This window comes from Gracilinanus agilis, chromosome 3, assembly GCF_016433145.1.
Source record: "Gracilinanus agilis isolate LMUSP501 chromosome 3, AgileGrace, whole genome shotgun sequence".
Classification (NCBI taxonomy): Eukaryota; Metazoa; Chordata; class Mammalia; order Didelphimorphia; family Didelphidae; genus Gracilinanus; species Gracilinanus agilis.
This window is the reverse complement of record NC_058132.1, coordinates 663074652-663095921: the sequence shown is the minus strand read 5'-3', so window position 1 is coordinate 663095921 and position 21270 is coordinate 663074652.

Genomic DNA, 21270 nt, shown 5'->3' with positions numbered 1-21270 from the left:
ATGTTTTGTCTAATTTAAGTTTTTATTATGTAGTTTTATTGTTTCTTAGTGAGGAAAATTGTAGGATCTGGATATTTCACATTACTCAGCAAAAGAAAAAAATATATCTCTTTTCTAAAAGGAAGGGGATTGATTCTTTCCTTTAACATTCATTTTCTACATATTTCATATAGTTAGTTTTGTTATAACTCTATGCCTTTTATTTTATGTATTTCAATATATTATTTTGAGAAGGGATCCATGGACTTCAACCATTTGTCAAAGGCATGCAGGCCAAAACAAATCTTAAGAGTCCTTTTCATAATGAATACTACACGGATGCACCCAATTATTATTTAGAGACAACGAAGGCATACATTTAAATAAATACCTCTCCCTCTTTTTATTAAAACATTTAAGAAAGTAATAGTTCAAAAATAAAGTTTCTACTCCTTTTAGTGATGCTTTCAGAGAGTGATAAAGAGTATTGAAAAATAAAATAAACAAATAAAAAAGCTTTAGGTGAATTATATTAAATGGTAGGAAGTTAAAAATCCCTTTTATATAATTTTAATAAACAATTCAAAAACAAGAAAAAGGATAGGAAAAGCCATATCATATGGTAATCACTGAGTCATCTGAGAAAGGAAGAGAGGACACAGAATGTGAAGAATGGTAGAAAACAGAACTAATAACCTTTGATTAGAGGAGAAAATTCATTGACTGTGGCCAAATATCTTTATTCAATATCAAATTGCAGGACTCTTATTCTCATATTTATATATTGGGGTACTGTGAATCCATGACTTGCATTAGCAAACATGATTTTTAAAATAACAAAAAAGCAAACAAACACAAGGAAAAATCAAAACCCAGTTAAAATGTCTAGTCATTCAAATGGTATCTGTGTCTTATGAGACTTGTACTGTAGGGGTAAGGTTGGTCTTGTCCTGTTGCGAAAGAAATAAAAGACTTTTTTTTTTCCAATTTCAGAGGTAGATGAATTGTACACTTTCATTCTTCCCTAGTCAATAATCTTCAACCAGCCTGTTACTTATCATTTGAGATAATTAATCTTGATGCTCACCATAGCACAAGTCAATATTCACTTAAGTGAAGAAAATCACTGTGTTTTCTTTCATCCTAAATGGGAATTGGCCAGATTTGGCTACACCTAATCAACTAATGCATTTCCTGTTGTGAAGCTCATTCAGACTTCCCTTGATTGGGTACAAATGAAGACTATTAGGAAGTCAACAAAAAGGCAAGGTGACCTGATTTTTTTCTTAGACTATTTTTGGCCCTAGTTTAGTATTACTGTGTGGAAGGTACTATAAATATAAATATATTTATTTAAGTACTTATATATCATGGCCTTTGCTGATATGATTTGATGTTACTTTTTTTCTGTTTCTTTCTAAACTCATGGAGTTGGTCATTAGAGAATATAAGATAGAAAGGCAAAGCCCAGATATAACAAGAAGAAACAGGAAGGAAAAAAATGGTTAGGTTTGCTTTCAAGAAACTTATCCATGAATTTAAGAGATTCTATGAGTTCAAATTTGTTCCTTATAAAAAAGTCCTAACTTTCCTATAGCTTTCAATTAATAATAACTTTTAAAAATCCAAGAACTGGATGATGAGAGATAGAGACAGATTTGAGGGGGCAGTTAATGGAGTCAAGAAAAATAGAAAGCATGTCTGTCTCAGTAAAGGAAGGAAGAGAGGAAGAGAGGAATGGAAAGAAGGAAGGAAGGAAAGAAGGAAGGGAAGAAAAAGGGAAGGAAGGAAGGAAGGAAAGAAGGAAGGAAGGAAGGAAAGAAGGAGGGAGGGAAGGGAGGAAGAGGAAAAAAGCATAAAAACAAAGATGCAAAGAAGCAAAGAAACAAGGAAGTAAAGAAAGAAGACAAAGTCTTTATAGGAAATAGTCATAGTCAAGCAAATAACTTCCTGCACTGGTTGTATCCAAAAACTGTCTTCCTATACTCTGAGACCATTATCACTATCAGGAAGTATTTAACATGCTTAAGCATGAGTCCACTTCAATTACTCTTGGTTATTAATTTGCCAAATTCCTTAATCTCTTTATATTATCATTTTTACTATTTACATTGTTCACTTGGTTCTTACTTCATCCTGCATGATTTTATAAAAGTCTTCCTACAATTTTTCTTTCCATTCTTAAAAGTCCTCTATCACTGTATTACATCCATACTTTATATTTGTTTAGTTATTCTCCATTTGATGTATAACCTGATAATTTCTAGATCTTTGCCAACACAAAAGTTGCACTAATGTATATTTAAAATATTGACTCTTTTCTTTTTGTATTGCTCTCTCTATATAAAAGGCCTACTGATCAATCGTAGAATATGCAGTTGTGTAATAGAGGAGGGAGTAGCCATTCCAATTTGAGGCCCCTTTTTCTTTACTATTTTTTTATTTTTTACATAACATAATATAATATGTAAAATAAAAATAGTATTTATACAATATAATATATAATATTACATATACTATATAATATAGTTGAGGAAAATGTTATAAAAATAAATAATTATAAAAGATTTAGTACTTCTGAGAAATCCAGTAACCAGGCACAGTTCCAAATGACTGATGATGAAGAGTGATATCCAGTGATAAACAAAATCAGTTTAGATATAGTCGAATTGATAATTTGTTTGATTGTGCATATATGATAGAAAGGCTCTATGTTTATTGCTTCTCTTTTCTTGCTCTAGCTTCTGTTCCCAATGAATATGTAGAGGTGAAATGAAGAAAAAATGTTTGTAATTAGCAAAAGCATTTTAGAAGTATACTGAAGTCTTCTAGTACAAGGACAGAAATTGTGATAGAGAGAAAGTCTGTCAGCCAGGTGCTGAACTTATCAAGTAAAAATTGGAATGCCTGAGGGTCCATAGATAACAGTCACCAGCATCTGGATTGGGTGATAAATCTGTATAGCTCTCTTGAATTATCCAAGTATCTCCTCCCACTAGAATTACTTACTTGAGGGGAATATAATAAAAATGAATTAGATATAGTAAACGCATTATCTGAATATACCTATAAAATCTAGGTTCAAATCATGTGATCATCCTCAATTCAGAGGCAAGAGTAGGTAGAACATTTCTGGCAGTAAAATAATATTTTTCAAGTTACTTATTGAAGCTACAAATTAGTTGCAGTAATTCCTTTTGCTTTTGTTCTAAAACAATAAACAAGTATATGTGGAGAGTATAAAAATACATAGTTTTAAGAAGTATTAAGTTGTTATAGGCAAAGATAAGTTAGAACGGGAAGCTATATAGAGAGGAAATAATAATGCACAGATAGCAGGACACATGAGCTTTGCTGGAAGAGATTGGCATTCTAGATTGGAATGCAGAGAGTTGTGTAGGAGAGGTGGACTGCCAAGGCTGGAAGAAGGAGCTGAGCTTTTGCAGCTGGGATCTCACTACTGTCTGTTACCTGAAACGTTTTGGAGATCTTGGGTGTTAACATCAAGCAAGTGTCTAAGTTGAGGAAAAGTGAAATCCCTGCTCTTGAGTGGACCAAGTGCAGAAAGCATAACTCCCTAGTACTGTGGATTTAATAGCTGACCAAGGATTTGTTCCAGTACCTATACCATCCAGGATTCAACTTGGATCAGTATCTGCTGTGGTGTGAGAATACCCTTGGCTCCAGAAGCCCTTTAGCAGCCGCTTCTGTGTCCAGCCAGTCAATCTGTCTGTGCCATATCTAAAGAGAAGTTAGCCAAACCCCATTCTGAAATAACAATTGGTTTGGCTCTCATTCTTAGATTAGTCAAAACCTCTCTCACAATCCTGCCCTTTCTTTATCATCATTGAACTGTGTTTTATAATTTCCTTTGTTCCTTCTCCACAACCCAGAGGGCCAATTATATATATATATATGAATCCCTGGCAGAGTTGGTATGGATGGCAGTTGGTCTCAACTGTCACCAATCATTCCCTAAGTCCTGTGTTTGTGCGGGTGAATGAGAGTTTACAATGTGTTATTGTGTGTGAGGCCTGCATTCCTCCTTCATTCCCTTCTCCCTCTACTAAACCCTCTGTGTTATTATTTACCTACTACAAAGTTCATGAAAAATTATATTCCTGAAACTCTTGCAATGTCATACAATATTCAGACATATACATTCAAGAAGAAAAATGAAATAATTTATTTAGTATTTTTACTAAAAGTAAATTATTACCAGTTGAACCACCAAAAAATATTTTTATCGAGCTAGAAAAAATTTCATCTGGGAGAACAAAAGGTCAAGGATATCAAGAAAATTAGTGAAAAAATAAAATAAGATGTGAAGCAAGGTAGACTAGCCATACCTGACCTCAAACTGTATTATAAAGTGTTCATCATCCAAACAATGTGGTATTGGTTAAGAAATAGAATGGGAGATCAATGGAATAGATTGTGTACATAGAATATTGTAGGCAATGACTACACTAATTTAGTGTTTGATCTATACAAAGAGCCCAGATTTTGGGACGAGAACCTACTATTTGAGATAAACTGCTGAGAAAACTGGAAAGCAATTTGGCAGAAACTATGAATGAAACAACATTTCACATCATGTACCAAGATGTGGTCAAAATTGGTACAAAGTTTAGATATGAAAAGTCACAACTTAAATAAATTAGAGAAACAGAGAATAGCTTTCCTATTACAAATATGGATTAGGAAAGAATTTATAACCAAAGAGATAGAGAGAATTATAGTATATTAAACAGATGATTTTGATTACTTTAATTTTAAATGCACAAACAAAACAAAAGAAGTCAAGTTTAGAAGTAAAGCAGAAAAATGGAAAAAAATTACAGCAAGTATTTTTAACAATAAAGGCCTCAGTTCCAAAATATATAAAGATAACTCAGGGAAATTTAAAAGGTAATTATCCATTTGATAATTAATATAGGCAGTTTTCATATGAAGAAATCAAAGTTGTATGGAAAGTTATACAGTTATATGAAAAAAAGTTCTAAATTAACAGTGATTAGAGAAATACAAATTTAAAAATAAAAAGAGCCCAAGGTACAATTTCATACATATCAGATTGGTTAATATAACAGAAAAGGAAAATGGGTAATGTTTGAGGGAATGTAGGAAAATGGGGACACTAATGCACTGTTGGTAGAGTTGTGAACTGATCCAATCATTCTGGAGAAGAATTTAGAACTATGCCCCAAGTGTTATAATTTTGAGTATATTTTTTTATCAGAAATAACATTATTAAGTCTATATTCCAAAAAGATTTTTAAAAAGGTAAAGGACTTATCTGCACAAAAATATTTATAATGGTTCTTTTTGTGGTGACAAAGAATCAGAAATTGATGAGATACCCATCAATTGGGGAATGGCTAAACAAATTGTAGTATAAGATTACAAAAGAATACTATTGTTTTACAAAATGATGAGCAAAATATTTTCAGAAAAATATGAAAAGACTTACATGAACTGATGTAAAGGGAATTTAACAGAACCAGGAATATAGCGTGCACGGTAATAGCAATATTGTGTGATATTCAGCTATAAGCCACTTACCAATTCTCAGCAGAACAAAAATCCAAGAATCTAGCAATACCGTTTCTGAATCTGTTTCCCAAAGATATCAGGGAAAAATAAAAGTAACCTATATATTCTACAATATTTATAGCAGCTCTCTTTGTAGTAGCAAAAAGCTGAAAACTGGAGAGATGTCAACCAACTGGGAAATGGTTAAATAAATTGTGGCATATGGTTGTGATTGAATACTACTGTGCCATAAGAAATGATGAGCAGGCTAATTAAAAAAAGAAACTTGGGGGGAAAAAGTAAAATGAGTAGAACCAAGAGAAATTGATATATAGCTACAGATTTAATACTTGAAGAATAACTTATGAATATTGCCTCCAAAAATTGAAAAAATGTAAATATGAAAGGTAAAATCTAGATTTGCATATGTTTTTGCTTGATGAATCCTTCTATGATGCTTGGAAAGGAGGGAGGGGCTGAGATCCTTGGAAATAAATTCTATCAATAAGAATAAAAATTCAATTAAAAAAGATCTACAATAAATCTGAACACTTGAATCCAACAGCAGAGAAAGGACTGAAGGAAGCTAAATGCATATTGAAACATACTATTTTTTTTTCTTTCACAACTTGACTAACAATTTGATATAGGTCACATATGAAACTTATATCAAATTACTTGACCTTTCAACTAAGGAGCAGACTTTATTTTACATGTAATTTGCATATATATGTATTATATATGTAATACATGCATATGTATTATATATGTAATACATATATATGTATTATATATATATTACATTGCAGTTATAAATTATCATTACTTTATAATTTACTTTATATATATATCTCATTACATTATGATGATTTATAATTGTATAATGTAATTTGAATGTATCACCACTGTGATACAATTGATAAATTGAGGAAGTTAGTTAAGTAAGTTTTCATTCTTCATGTACATTATTTCTCTATGCACATAATAGTTAGCATTTCCAAGGTTTTTACAGAGTGACTAGGTGCAGTAGTGGATAGAATGCTGGACCTGGAATCAAGAATACATATCTGAATTCAAATAGGAACTCACACAATACCTGTGTGACACTGGGAACATCACTTGTGCTTTTTACCTCTGTTTCTTCATCTATAAGATGAACTGGAGAAGGAAATGGGAAACCATTCCATTATCTTTGTCATGAAAATCCCAGAAAAGTACAGAGTAATAGCAATATTATTTGATGATCAAATGTGAATACATAAATATTGTCAACAATGCAAGGATCCAAGACAACTCCAAGGGACTCATAAGAAAAAAGAAGGCTTTCTACCACCATACAAGGAACTGATTGAGTCTGAATGCAGATTGAAGCATACTATTTTTCACTTCATTTCCTTCATGAGTTTTTTCTAATATAATTTAAATGTTTCTTCTTTCACAACATGAAAAACATGAAAATAAGTATTGCTTCATCGCACATGTATAATCTATATCATATTGCCTGCCAACTCAGCAAAGAGGGAAGGGTAGGAGAAAGGGTGAAACCATGTCTCACGAAGTGTCATAAAAATATTATTAAAAGCTCCATTTACATATAAGCTGGAAAACATGATAATAATAATAATAATAATAAAAAGAAAATTTTAGAATGTATCAGGAAATATCAGACATATATGAAAATGACTAAACAATGCAATATTTTAAAATAACAACAGCAACAATAAAAGCACTTTACAAGTGTTGTTTTATCTTAACAATCCTGAAGTTATTATTATGCTTTATTTTACAGATGAGGAAAATGAAGTATACAGAAATTAAGTGATTTGCACAATTCACCCATCTGGCAATATTCTGAGATGACATATAAACTCTAGTCTTCCTGATCCTTGATCCAATGCTCTTTCCAATGATCCATTTAGATGAATTTGGTTTATCTACATACCTTCATCAATAGGAATGAATATGTAATTTTCATGATTTTTTAAAATACAAACTCAATAATATTTTATTGATATTTCAGAAATGAAATATTTTCAAGTTTGAAGAGTTGAGCCCACTTAAATTTCTGTATTGCTAAATTAACAATACCTAATAATTATAACTTGATTTTTGGTTTATAATTTCCTTTTCTCACAAAAGAGTCAAAGCATAATACAGTGGGCAGATTTTCCTGCTAACCATTCCCTCTTCAGATGTACTTGTTGTGTGACCTTTGTAAATCACATAAACTCTCAGAGAGCTAGACTAAAGGTTTCTCATATATGCTTAAATCAGCACTCCTCTAAATTACTCCAGAACCAGAATAAAATATAATTGGGAAATATTTAGCAAAATGCATAAAAATACAATAAAACAGAGATACAATTAACATGTGGTTTTCTAAGTTAATATGCAGCCCACAACAATCCTTATGTGTTAGTTAGTGGTCCTATTTCTAGGCAGCTTGAGAAACTAATTTAGACTACATGCTTCAAAAAATATGTGCATCTACTATGATAGACCTTATTCACACCAATGATATGGAACTTCTTGTCTCTATCCCCCCCTCACAAACCTCACAAACCATCTAAGGGTGAAAGCAATGTTATTCTCATTTTATAGATGATGAAGTCTAGGTTTAGAGGACTTAAAATACCTATATCTAAGAAAAAATCTGGGAAATAAAAATCAAGGTTTTAATTTAAGCCTTCTCCTGTTCATCCTCACCCTCCTTCTTGCCATATGTCCTCCCTATTTAATTTGAAAGTGTATTTTGCAAACTTTAAAATACTGCAAAATTAAATGTTGGCAGGACTAGCTACCATTTTTATTGTTTTTTCTTATTAGATTATATGTTCCACTGTATAGTGTCTCAGCCTGTGAGTCAGAAAGACCTAGATTCAAATTTAAGCCTTGATACATATAGGCTATGTCAGCCCGGGCAAATAACTCAAGCTCTAATTGTCATCAAGCAACTACCTAAGACTATGAGCCAAAAAAATTGTAAATCTCTGTTAAGAGAATGTCTTCATAAGGCTTCTCCAATAACAGCTGAACAGAATTATTGGTAGGTTCGTAGATATAGAACTGTCAGATATCTTAGATGTTACCAAGTTTAAAACTCTTATTTCAGAAATTAGGAAATTGAAGACTAGTGAGGGGAAAGATATGACAGAGAGCATCATATGAGGGGAGATTTGATCCTAAGATCTTCCTGCTTCAGGTCAATCTCTCTTTCCACCAAGACATGCCTCCTTACAATCTTCAGTGCTAACAATGTAAGGATCATTAACAATAAACTTTAAAAAGTTAATTGTAAGGGGGGCAGCTGGGTAGCTCAGTGGATTGAGAGCCAGACCTAGAGACGGGAGGTCCTAGGTTCAAATCTGGCCTCAGACATTTCCCAGCTGTGTGACCCTGGGCAAGTCACTTGACCCCCATTGCCTACCCTTAACCACTCTTCTGCCGTGGAGCCAATACACAGTATTGAATTCAAGACAGAAGATAAGGGTTTTTAAAAAAAAGTTAATTGTAAGAAAATATCTACTGAAAAAAGAAAATATGTCAGTATAAATTTATCTAAGTTGTATCTATCAAAATACCATCTTGGGAACTGCTCAGCAATATGAACATTCCAGAGAGCTTGTATTAAGTACATGTGAACTGAACTTGTAAAATGTCCTGAACTGCCTAGCATTGGAGACAACACATAGGGATATCCTTACAAGGATGTAAAGTAATTCTGCTGAATCAAAGACTGAAGTTAAAGGTATCCCTTGAAAGAATCACCATGTAAGCTTCAGATTAAATGTAGTTCAATTCCAAATATAGTCAAGTAGCACTTTTACAATGCCTTCCACAAATGCTCGTCCAGCCTCCACTTTAAGATGTTTAGTGAAAAGGAACTGAGTACATTACAAGGGCTCTCTCATTCCACTTTTGGATATCTCTAATTTTTCGAGAGGGTTTCCCATCCTCCCCATGAGGCTCAAGTTTCTATGTTTGCAATACCAACTCATTCTGGCTGGTTTTATCTTCTTAAGCTTAAAAGAAAAAACTCCAATTCCCCTCTTCCAAGGGACAGCCATTAAAATGCTTGAAGAAAGCCATCATCTTTTAACGATGTCTTCCTTTTTCATGGCTATTCATCTTCTTTTGTGTTTATTTTTCAGCAGAATCCACTCTCCAAACTATACAAATGTGAAACACATTTGTATGAGACTGTGTATATGTCATCTTAATTGAAATTTTTAGTCAAATTCAATTCAGTTTGATTAGAGAGGGAATAGCAGGATGTTAGGAATAAAAAACTGAAGGAACATAGCAAGATGAGTGCTCACACTTCTAAAGTCACTAAGTAGATATTCTATCAATTACTTGATTAGGAAGGGGAATTGTATCATGTTTTCCTTCCTCTCTTCCTAAATACCATCTCTTGGAGTTTGGTTTTTCTTTGGATTTGTACCATTATTCCTGTGTATGGCAGGATTACTGTTATCAATTTTCTTTATTCTTCTTGGTTTAGGAACTCCACACTGCTACAATCAGAATGTATTTCTCATTTGATTTTGGAACTGTAATACCCAAGAAAAAATATAAATTGTTGGGAAAGTCTTCTAAATTCTTCAATCATTTATAAAGGCTTTATTATGTTGAAAATCATTTTCTGGCATAGACATTAGACAAAAACAAAATGAGACAAAACAACCAAAAGAATGCAACCCTTTCCATCAAGGACCTTACACTTACCTGAAGAATAAAACATGTGTCATTAGTTGTATATTTGTGTATACCAATAAATAAAATAATATTCAAGGAATATTAATATTAAATTAATGTGACTAATCCATTTGCTAGTTGGGGAATGAGTTATTATGACTTCATTATGCAGTGGAACTACTATAGTGTAAAATTCTGAACTCCCATATTTAAATCCAGCCTCAGAGTATTCAATCAAGTCCATTAATCTCACCAGTACTCAGTATCTTCATCTATAAAATAAGTGAGGTCCTACTACATAGACTAAGATGATTCCATGATGCATATCCTCTTCTCCTGTTGATTTTTTGTTTTTGTCTTTCTCTTTGTAAAATTGTGATGAGGAAAGTAAGACACAGATTCTATTTTACACTAAAATGAAGATCATATGATAGATGCCTTATTTGAGGTCACTAGAATTGTAAATAACTAGGTCTGGAGAAAAATTGAAGTTCTTATACTCAAGTGTCCTTTCCATTACATAAGACTACCATTTAATCTGAGCCTTTTACCTTCATGCCCCTATGAGGAGATCACAGAGAAGACTTTTCAAAGGAGTGGTGCCAGATATAAACACTGAATATGTCATGAATTCCCTGAGAGGAAGTGATGAAAAGGAAGTACAAACCTAACTTGACTATGTTAGAATTCAGGATTAGATTTAGAATTAGGCTTAGTCTATGGTAAGGTACTGCTCAGATATGCCATAGAAAAGACATAGTTGGAAGAACAGAAAGTTATCCTCCTCAAACATCAGATTGTGGGTTATATTTTGATAACAATATGATAATATATGGTTAGTGCAATATATTTTCTTCCCATACTCACTTATCTCTCAATTTTTGCACCTAAATCATTTAATGAATAGATTATGTGATGTGAAATAAGAAAGGTACATTTGAATACTGCTTCAAATATTTACTGATCATGGGATTCTGAGGGCATCTGTACATCAGTTACTTGATCTCTAAAATGAAGTAGATTTGATGCCTTCCCATCTCTAAATCTATGATCCTATAGTTCCCCAGTCCTGTTCAAGAATCTATATCTCAGGGCCAGAGTAGTAGCCATGATCAATTTACAATAGGGGACATGGAAGCTGGCACTCTCTAACAAGAGGGATAGGTAAGGTGATTTTGGAATCTCTGATCCAGGGTGAACAGGCTTAGTTTTATATCTGGTATTTCAAATTTGACATCTGAATACGTTTTGCCACCAGAAATACTTTTTTAGTCTTTATATGGTATTATAATTTACTATTTATGATTCTATAACTTAGAAATTAATAATTACTTGGGAAATATGCCTTAAAGGATGTCATCAGAGTGGCAAATATCTTGTAAAAGAGGTGGAACAGGCACATTACCAGGGAGAAGTTTAACATTTGAAGAGACCTTTATTCTTTATTGGACTCTACCTACTTTCCAGAGATCTAGAGATAGGACTCCAACCTGTTGGTAGCTGTCCTAAGTAGGATGAATGGTGACATGAACCTGAATTATAAATTGATAAATTAAAGAGTTTGAGTCAAGAAAATTTGTTTGAGTCCTTCCTCAAATACTTACTAGCTGTCTGACACAAGACAATTTCATATCTTTAATCAGTAAAATTGAATGATATCAATATCACCTATATTATAGAATTATTAGGGGACTCAAATAAGATAAGAGGTAAAAGTATTTGCAAAACTTAAAGCATTATATGAAAGCTAGCATATAAATGACCCATTAAGAATGGACTCAATATTTCTATTATAATTTCCTATACAAAACTGGACAAGTCACAGTATTATTATTAAATCATATACAACTATTAAACCAACTAGGTAGCACAATGGATAGAGCACTGGACTTGAAATCAGGGATAAATGAAATAAAATACAGTCTCAGACATTTACTAGCTGTGAGAGACTGAGTAATCCCTTAAACTTTGTGTGCTTCAATTTCATCTGTGAAATGGGGATAATGATATCAACTATGTCGAAGGGTTGTTAGGGATAGCACAAGATAACATGTTAAGTACTTTATAACCCTTAAAGTGCTTTATAAGTATATATATAACTGCTATCATCATCATCATCTTTATCATCACCATAATTGTATTATGTTGTAAAGATTTAAAATTGGTGATGCAATATCAACATATTCCTGTGAAGAATGTATTACAAATAATTGTTTTGTTCTCATTTGAGCATGAGTATACTGAAACTTTTGGGAAGAAAATCAGATAAATAGTGTCTGAGGTTCAGACACTTAAATCAAGCTGATCACTCTCTCTGCTAGCTCCATCATGTTAACTCCATCTCCCTTAAGTGTTTTCAGTCAAAGTTTTCTTTTTATTCAATTAAGATGTTAGACCAGTTGATTCTATAATTCCTTCCACTAGGGTTTAAACCACATTAATACATTTCTAATTTTATGAAATATAGAAATATATTGGTTTGGGGACCTAATAAACATGCATGATATTGTTTATTGAGAGACAATATGATGTTATGCATAAATGTATAGACTTATAATATGACCCTGGAGAAGTCAGGGCCTTTGTTTATTTCTTGCCTGATCTGAAATATAAAGATAATGACATTTACCTGCCTCAAAGATTTGTAAGCAAATTATGAAATTAAATAGTTATTTGATCACCTTAAAAAGCCAGATGAAAATTATCTTATTTTAGAAAATACCAAAGGAGAATAATACAAGCAAGAATAATATAGAAACTAATGTCAATAAAAATAATGCTAAAATTAAATTAAAAATAATCACCTGCCTTGTTACAGAACACAGATGGCAACAACAAAAATAAGCACTCTTTTCCTTTTTTTAAGAACTTTAGAGAATCCATAGAGATGGAACATTGCATACATTGTCAGAATCTCTCTACTATTTTACTAGCATTTTTGATTGTTGAAACAGATACAGCCAGAGGAGATGATGTGCCTGGAGAGTCAATCCCAAAAATTGAGTCTGAATACAGCAATTCAAAATGCAAAGGGACTTTACTTTCTTACTTTAAATCAAGGGTCTCACATGGAAAGTCACCATGAGCTGTGCCTGAGCTGGGTATTTATAGAGTGGTAGGCAGCTGAGGGTGGGATAGGGGGATGTCTCCAAGGTAGGTGGTCCAGCAGGGGAGAGGTCTGGAAGGTTCCTGGTCCCTTCAGATAAGGGGGGAATGTCTGGAAGGAATTCCTTCAGGTAAGGGGGAAGGTTTGGAAGGAATTCCTTCAGATAAGGGGGAAGGTCTGGAAGCCTAAGGTATGTAAATTTGGAATTCTAACAGAAAAGGCTGTTTCACTCTAATATTATACATGGGTCTAGATTTTTAATTCTGACTCTTTCTGGATTTTACAGAGATAAAGAAAGAGATAGAGATAGATAAATGCAGAGACAGAGGCAGAGAAAATTAGAGAATCAAAGTATTAAAACAAGATATCTATTCATTTTTTGTTTAAAATGGTCTAAGCCAGTGATGAGCAAACTATGGCCTGTGGTCCAGATGAGGCCCCCTGAAATAATGTCCTATCCAGCTGAAACATTATTCTTAATCTAATGAATACAATGAGTAGGATATAATATAATGAAACTTTGAAAGAGTTGCCTTAGAAACAAACTGACAGATGAGCACTTCCTTTCCTTTGACCGCCATCTTTAAAAAGTTTTCCCATCACTGGTCTAAGCAATCAACATACAAACAAACATAACCTTCATTTAAGACTTTGCCTTCTTCTTCCTTATTTCAAGATACTAGATTAAGTAAAAAAAATAGATTAATTTGTTTAAACAAATCCTAAACAAGAAGTGTGAGGAAAAGGATGAACCTTCTAACATTTAATGAATCATGAAAAATGATTAGAAAGTGGACCCACAGGTTCATTGACTAATTAAAAGGTGGGCATTCTTACAATTTAATTGACTCAATATTTTAAATACTTACAAAAATTGAAGCAATATTGATTGACAGTAATTGGCAGATCACAGTATCAAAATAATTAGACATGAGTATCTTCTAGCTAAAAAAATGAAATGAGTCAAGATGAAATGGTGTGGGTGGGAGTAGAGGGTGAAAGTTATTAACTAAGAATGCCGAATTCAATTTACTTCTGATGCTCCAGCCAAGAGTGTTTGACTTTAAGCTTATACGGGATAGCTACTAACAGCTGGAATATTATTGGAAATGATAGCTATGACCTTTACCTCTTATTTATTAAGACCTCGATTTGATTTGGATAACGGTCTATCTTGAATCAGCTCCAAACTTCCAAGCAACTTTTGGTATCAAGTAATGTTATTCTTTTCAAAATAATGATAAGAGAAAATTATTCTTTGTGTTTAAAAGGATACAAGGCCAATTCTAAACACCAACACTCTAGGGGGTTTAAATGATTTTAGTATGTGCAATACACCTAGAAATTAGAAAGTCCAGATAATTTTATTTCCTTTCAGTAACTCATTGAAAGAAAAGTTGCTACTAAAGAACCAATATAAAAAAGAGTATCATGGATCAACACATGCCTCAATCACTTTTTATGTGGTCATGGCCTTCAATATGGTAATAAATTAATGAGAAAATATTAGCTATTATTAGTAAATAACTCAAGCCATTATTGTTTATTCAGTTAACTGTAGAATTTTTAGCTCTATAGCAAGATGTACAATTATTTAGTTCTTGTTTTCAAAAAATGTCCATTCTAATTAGAAGTACTCTACAGATTAAAAGAAAAGGATTTGAGAATCATTTCAAAGTGCCTGGCATACACATGGATGAAAAGGAATGTAGTTTGACCATAATATTAGATACCTTAGCACTTATTTCTGACAGTTTTTTTCCCAGAGAAGATGAAAATAAAAATTATGGTTTTATTTCTTAAAGATAAAAATATAAAGGATCAAAGTAGGGAAAAGTGTTATGAAGAAATAAATAATGCATGTTTAAAAGGTTTTTTTTAATTAAAAGTGTATTGTCCTCATTTCAAATTGATTCAAAGCAAAGGAAGTAAAAGAAAACAAAAAAGAAATAAATAGTTAATGCACAACAGTGCTTGTGGCCACAAGGAGGCAAGTTATTAGCATCCTAGTTCCAAGAGAAAAGAATGCTTGTTACTAACAAATCAGAGCACAGACTGAGAGTGTATTAAACACAGATCTCCTTGGATCATAAAACCTTGGAAGAGCTAAAATCTTGTGGATCCCAGGTGCTAGCTATGAAGGCAGGTGCACAAAGAACATGAAGTTTGGAACAGTGCTCCATTTATCACAGGCAAAAATCCCAAGATTAATAGATTTTTTTTAATTTAATTTAAAAAATACAACAAGGCTAGAAAATGAGCAAACAATAAAAAGAATCTCAATGCAGAGTTCTTGTTTTATTTTTAATTTTTGATAAGACCAAAACACAAACTTGGAAGATAACAAAGTTAATAGGGCTGCATCCAAAGACTCCAAGAATAATATGAATTGCTCTCAAGACCAAAAAGAGTTTATTGGAGGAGCTCAAAAAGATTTTAAAAATAAAATAAGAGAGGCAGAAGAAAAGTAGGAAAAAATAAAAAGAGTGATATAGGAAAATCATGAAAATGAGTCAACAATTTGGTAAGAAGGCCCCAAAATAGTGAATAAGTTAATTACTCCCTCCCCAAATTAAAAAAAAAAACAGAATGGGACAATTGATGAAAGAGTTACAAAAATCTAATGAAGAAAATTACTTCCTGAAAAGTGAAATTGTCCATATGGAAAAAGGTACATAAATTCACTGAGGAAAGTAACTTTTTATAGAGTAGAATTGGCCAAATGGAAAAAGAGACACAAAAGCTCAATCAATAAAGGTATGTCTTAAAAAGCAGAATTGAGTGAGTTTAAGCTAATATCTCAATTAGCTATCAAGACACAATCAAATCAAAAGCATAAAAAAAATAGAATAAAATGTGAAATATTACATTGGAAAACCATCTGACCTAGCAGATCAATCCAGGAGAGATTATCTAAGAATTATTCATCTGCCTGAAAGCCATGATAAAAAAAAAAGAACTTAAACATTATCTTTCAAGAAATTGTCAAGGAAAACTATTCTGATATTATAGTACCAGAGGACAAAATAAAAATGGAGAGAATCCACTAATCACTCCTCAAAGAAATCTCAAAACGATAACTTCTAGGAATAGTATAGTCAAATTCTAAAACTCCCAGTTCAAAAAGAAAATATTGCAAAGAGGCCCCCCAAAAATAATTGAAATATTGTGGAGACACAGTCAGGATAACACAAGATATAAAAGCCTCTACATTAAAGAACTGAAGGGTCTATAATATGATATTTCCAAAGTCAAAGGAGGTAGTACTTTAATCAAGATTCACTTATTCATTTACTAAGAAAAATTGAGCATAATCTTTATGGGGAAAAATAAGTACTCAATAAAAAAGAGGATGTTCAAACATTATTGATGAAATGGCAAGAGGTGAATGGAAAATTTGACTCTCAAATACAAACTAAGGAGAAACATAAAACAATAAATGAGAATTAGAAATAAAAAGACATTCATTAAGGTCAAATATTTTATATATCTTCTTGGGAAAATAATTCTTATAACTAGTAAGAATTTTGTCTTTATTAGCCCAGTTAGAAAGTCTATAAATAGAGGGCAAGGGTGGAATAGAAAGTGATGGAATGTTATAAAAATAAAATTAAGACACAATAAAGAGAAATTAATTGAGAGGAGGGGGAAGGGAAAAACATAATAGGCTAAATTGTTGCACATTTGAGAGAAATGAAGAAGTTTTTTGCAATGGAGGGGAAAATGTAGGAGTTGGGGAAAGGAAGACATGAACCTTACTCTCATTGGAATTGGCTTAGTGAGAGAGACCTTACAGAATCAATTGGGTATAGAACTATCTTATCTTATAGGAAAGTAGAACAAGTGGATAAGAGAAGGGGGCAATGCAATGAAACTAAAAAAAATTGTACATAATAAATTGTGGAGCTGGAATTAGATTTTGATTTTTTGTATTGCACAAATTTCCTGCTCTGACATACACATGACAGATTTTCTATAATATATAATTTAGATAACTAAAAATGCACAGCATAGATTGTTTTCCCTAAAATTAAGATGATGATGTTGGTTTTGAGTGAATTTATGCAAAAGCAAACAAATGTATCCCTAGGGAATCATAAAGATATAAAGATTTTAGGTAGCAATATAAACAGAACTCCAGAAAATTGTACTAATTTGCTGGGCAAAGAATGGCCTCACTATATAAAGAAATTGGTCTTCATGAAGATAAATGAGACAACTAATTTGGTTCTGTGTTTTCATGGGACATAGAGAAATTAAAGTTGCCATGTGAGCACACATAGACATTTCCTATTTTAGAAAGAGTCATTTTATTTTTAATTAAATAGTGTAGTTCCATTCTCAACCCTTTATTTAATTCTTTAGGTCTTCTTACTTAAACTCATATCTTAATTTTGAAAAGTACATAGAAGCTAAAAGGTCAGAATTAAAGAGCTCAGAACTGGGAACAACTCCAAACCTCAGTAGCTCATGCACAGATAAAGATTGACTAATATAAACATCCTGCTAGATAAAGGTGACTTGTAAAACTCCAAGTATATTCTATGGAAATTAAATACATTAAAAAATAATGACTTTATGAGGAGAAAATTATGAATATCCATTAGAATTTTAGTATTATAATCTCAAAATAATGCCATCCCTGGCTAGTTATGCTTGAATACTTCCAATAATGATGAGCTCACTACCTCCCAAGGAATTTTTTTTGGTTAAAAATGTATTTTTCTAGTAAATACAATTATCCCTTTTTGCGACTTGTACCCATTGTTCCCAAGCTCTGCAAAATAGAGCTAACAAGTTTAACCCACCCCACTTTCAAATGACAGTACTACAAATATATGAAAATGGTTATCGCTTGTTTTCCTTAATTATGCTCATTTCCTGGCTAATTCAGTTTCTTCAACTTATTATTCTCTAATATCACTTGTATTCTTTAACTTATTTTTTCATGGCATATACCAAATGGATCATAAAAAGGGAGACAAGACCTATTTTTGCAAAAGTATTTAGAGTAGCTCTTTTTGTGGTGGCAAAGAATTGGAAATTGAGGAGAAGTCCATCAAATGGAGAATGGCTGAAGAACTTGCTGTATATGTTGGTGATAAAATACTATTGTGCTATAAGAAACAATGGGCAGGATGATTTCAGAAAAATCTAGAAAGATCTACATGAATTGATGCAGAGTCAGATAAGCAAAACAGGAAAATATTATACAGTGTAACAGCAGTATTGTATGATGATGAATTTTGAAAGACTTCGCTAATCTCAACAATACAATGATCCAGCAGAATTCTGAAGGACTTATAACAACAAATTATTATCCACCCCAGAGAAAGAAGTGCTGGAGTCAGATGCAAATCAAATCATACTATTTTTCACATTAGTTTATTTATGGTTTTAAGGGGGGGTGTGATTTTATATGAGTATACTCTTACAACAATGACCAATACAGAAGTATGTTTTGCATAATAATACATGTATAACCTACATCAAATTGCTTACCATCTCTAAGAGTGGGAAGGAAGGGAAAGAAGGAGGCAATTTTTGGACCTTATAATTTTGGAAAAGTTATGTTACAACGATTATTACATGTACTTGGAAAAATAAAATATATTTGAAATTTTAAAAAAAAGAAAAACAATCTTTGTCTTGGCTGTCAGTTCTCTCTTGATAAAATTCTTTACCTCAATAATTTCCTTCCTAAAATATGGGATTTACAACTGTTTAAAATATTCTACATGTGGTCTGATTAGTCTAAGAGAGAGGGTTGGTGGAGTCAAATTACACACACCCCAACTCCTCATCTTAGTCTGATATCTCTATTATATGATGAAATATGTTGAGTGAATCAGAAGCCCTGAATTAGGAATGAACAAACAAGTCCTAGATCAGCAAATCAATGACATTCAACCAAATGCAACAGGAAGTGTGTTTGAATTGCTTAAGCAGAGAATGGGACTGACATAACTTAAGACCAATTTATGTGAGCATCAAAAAATATCACATGTGATTATGGTTCTCTTCATATATGAAAGGCTAACAAACAAGCATAGTTATAGAGACATATTGATTATAAAAATATAATAAGAGGTAAATATATAACTGTCTATATAGTTTTTATTTTAGTCTATTAAACATTAAAAGTTCTATAAAATATAATTTATTTTATTGCACTATTATTTGTTTCTTTTATCAGCCTATATAGTGTATACATTTATAAGCATTATTCTGCGACAAAGGAAGAAAAACAAGCATTTAAGTGCATACTATGTACTTTTCAAAGGGTTATATTCTAATTCACAATGCTATACTCATAATATTCCTAAAACATGGATATTTCCCCCATTTTTATAGCTGAAGATATTAAAGAACACAGAATTTAAAATGACTTGTCCATTGTCACACAGCTAGTGCATGCATGAGGATGGATTTAAGTTCATTCTTCCTAATTCCAGAACCAGATTTCTAAGGTTAACACTACCTATCTGCATCAATCACTTGGCTGCACCAGACTTCCAGGGCATTCATGAAAGGCAGGCAGGTATATAGAAAGACAAACTCACACACACACACACACACACACACACACACACACACATAATCTTAAGAAGCTTTGCTGTAGCAGATACATGAGAGGAGATAGACAAAAATTATATGTAGTCAAGTGTGAATTGATCATTTGTTAAGGCCTACATTCATGAAGGGAATTACATCAGTGAATTCAAAGACATATTGAAGTTCTATTAATATTTTAACAAAGAAACAGATCTGAATGAGTTTCAAATGAGGACAGGAAAAAAAGTTTTTGCTTTTATTTTTTGCTAATAATTGATCTTTAATTATATAGGTGACTTTCTTGCATCAGAACCCCTTATGTAGAGAAAAAAAATGGCTTTAGCTCTTCATACCTATTAATTTGATGATCACAGAAATACCTCTGCAATAACTAACAAAGATGGACTAAATAGAAGACAGGATACTATGTTACAGAATCACACTTACCAGATTAAAATAAATGAATAAATCTTGAGTATGTTTATTTCACATTGGTTAAATTTTAAAAAAGTAAACTTTATAATTATCAATAGAAGTCTTTTCATTCAGAAATGATTTATTAAAATTCACCATAAAAAATTACACATAGATAATGGAGAGACAAAGATAATTAACAGAGTCACAGATCTAAAGTTGGAAGTGGCCTTAGATATCATTTAATCCAATTTTCTACCTTTCTTTAAGAAGAAAGTAAAGTCTAGAGAGGTTTGGCTTATCTAAAGTCACACAGTAAATGAAAAGGGCAAAATTTGAGCAAATGTATATTCACTTCAAATTCAAATGTTTTACAAGTATATGGCATTTGCCCATTTAAAAAGGAAGATATGGCATGGACACAGCAGGGCAATAATAGCACAACCTTCAAAATAGGTGGATTAAGTGGGGACTATATTATAGAATGATTTGAAAAAGTCTGCAGGACTTTTCCAATGATCTCCACAATTAGAGGTGTATGGTGTCATGGTGATCATATATAAAAGATATCCAGAGAGTTGAGTTCTAGACTTGATTTTAACAACAATTACTGATAATGACTTTGGGAAAAGCCTCTTTAATCTCTAGGGCCTCAATTTCATTATTTGAAGTTGAATTTATTGGACTAAGTTATCCCACAGTTTCTTTTAGACTCTACTCTTTTATGTACTATGGGAAAAGTATATTAAGTTCAGTTATTCTTTGGTAAGATATTACATTAAATGTTGAGTATATTAACATGAATGAATTAATGAGATTCTTGCTTACCTTGCTTAGAGGAATTCTATGATTTGGGGTCATGAAGCAAGTTTTATATAGAAAGGAGAGAATAGGAGAAGAGAAGAGAAGAGAAGAGAAGAGAAGAGAAGAGAAGAGAAGAGAAGAGAAGAGAAGAGAAGAGAAGAGAAGAGAAGAGAAGAGAA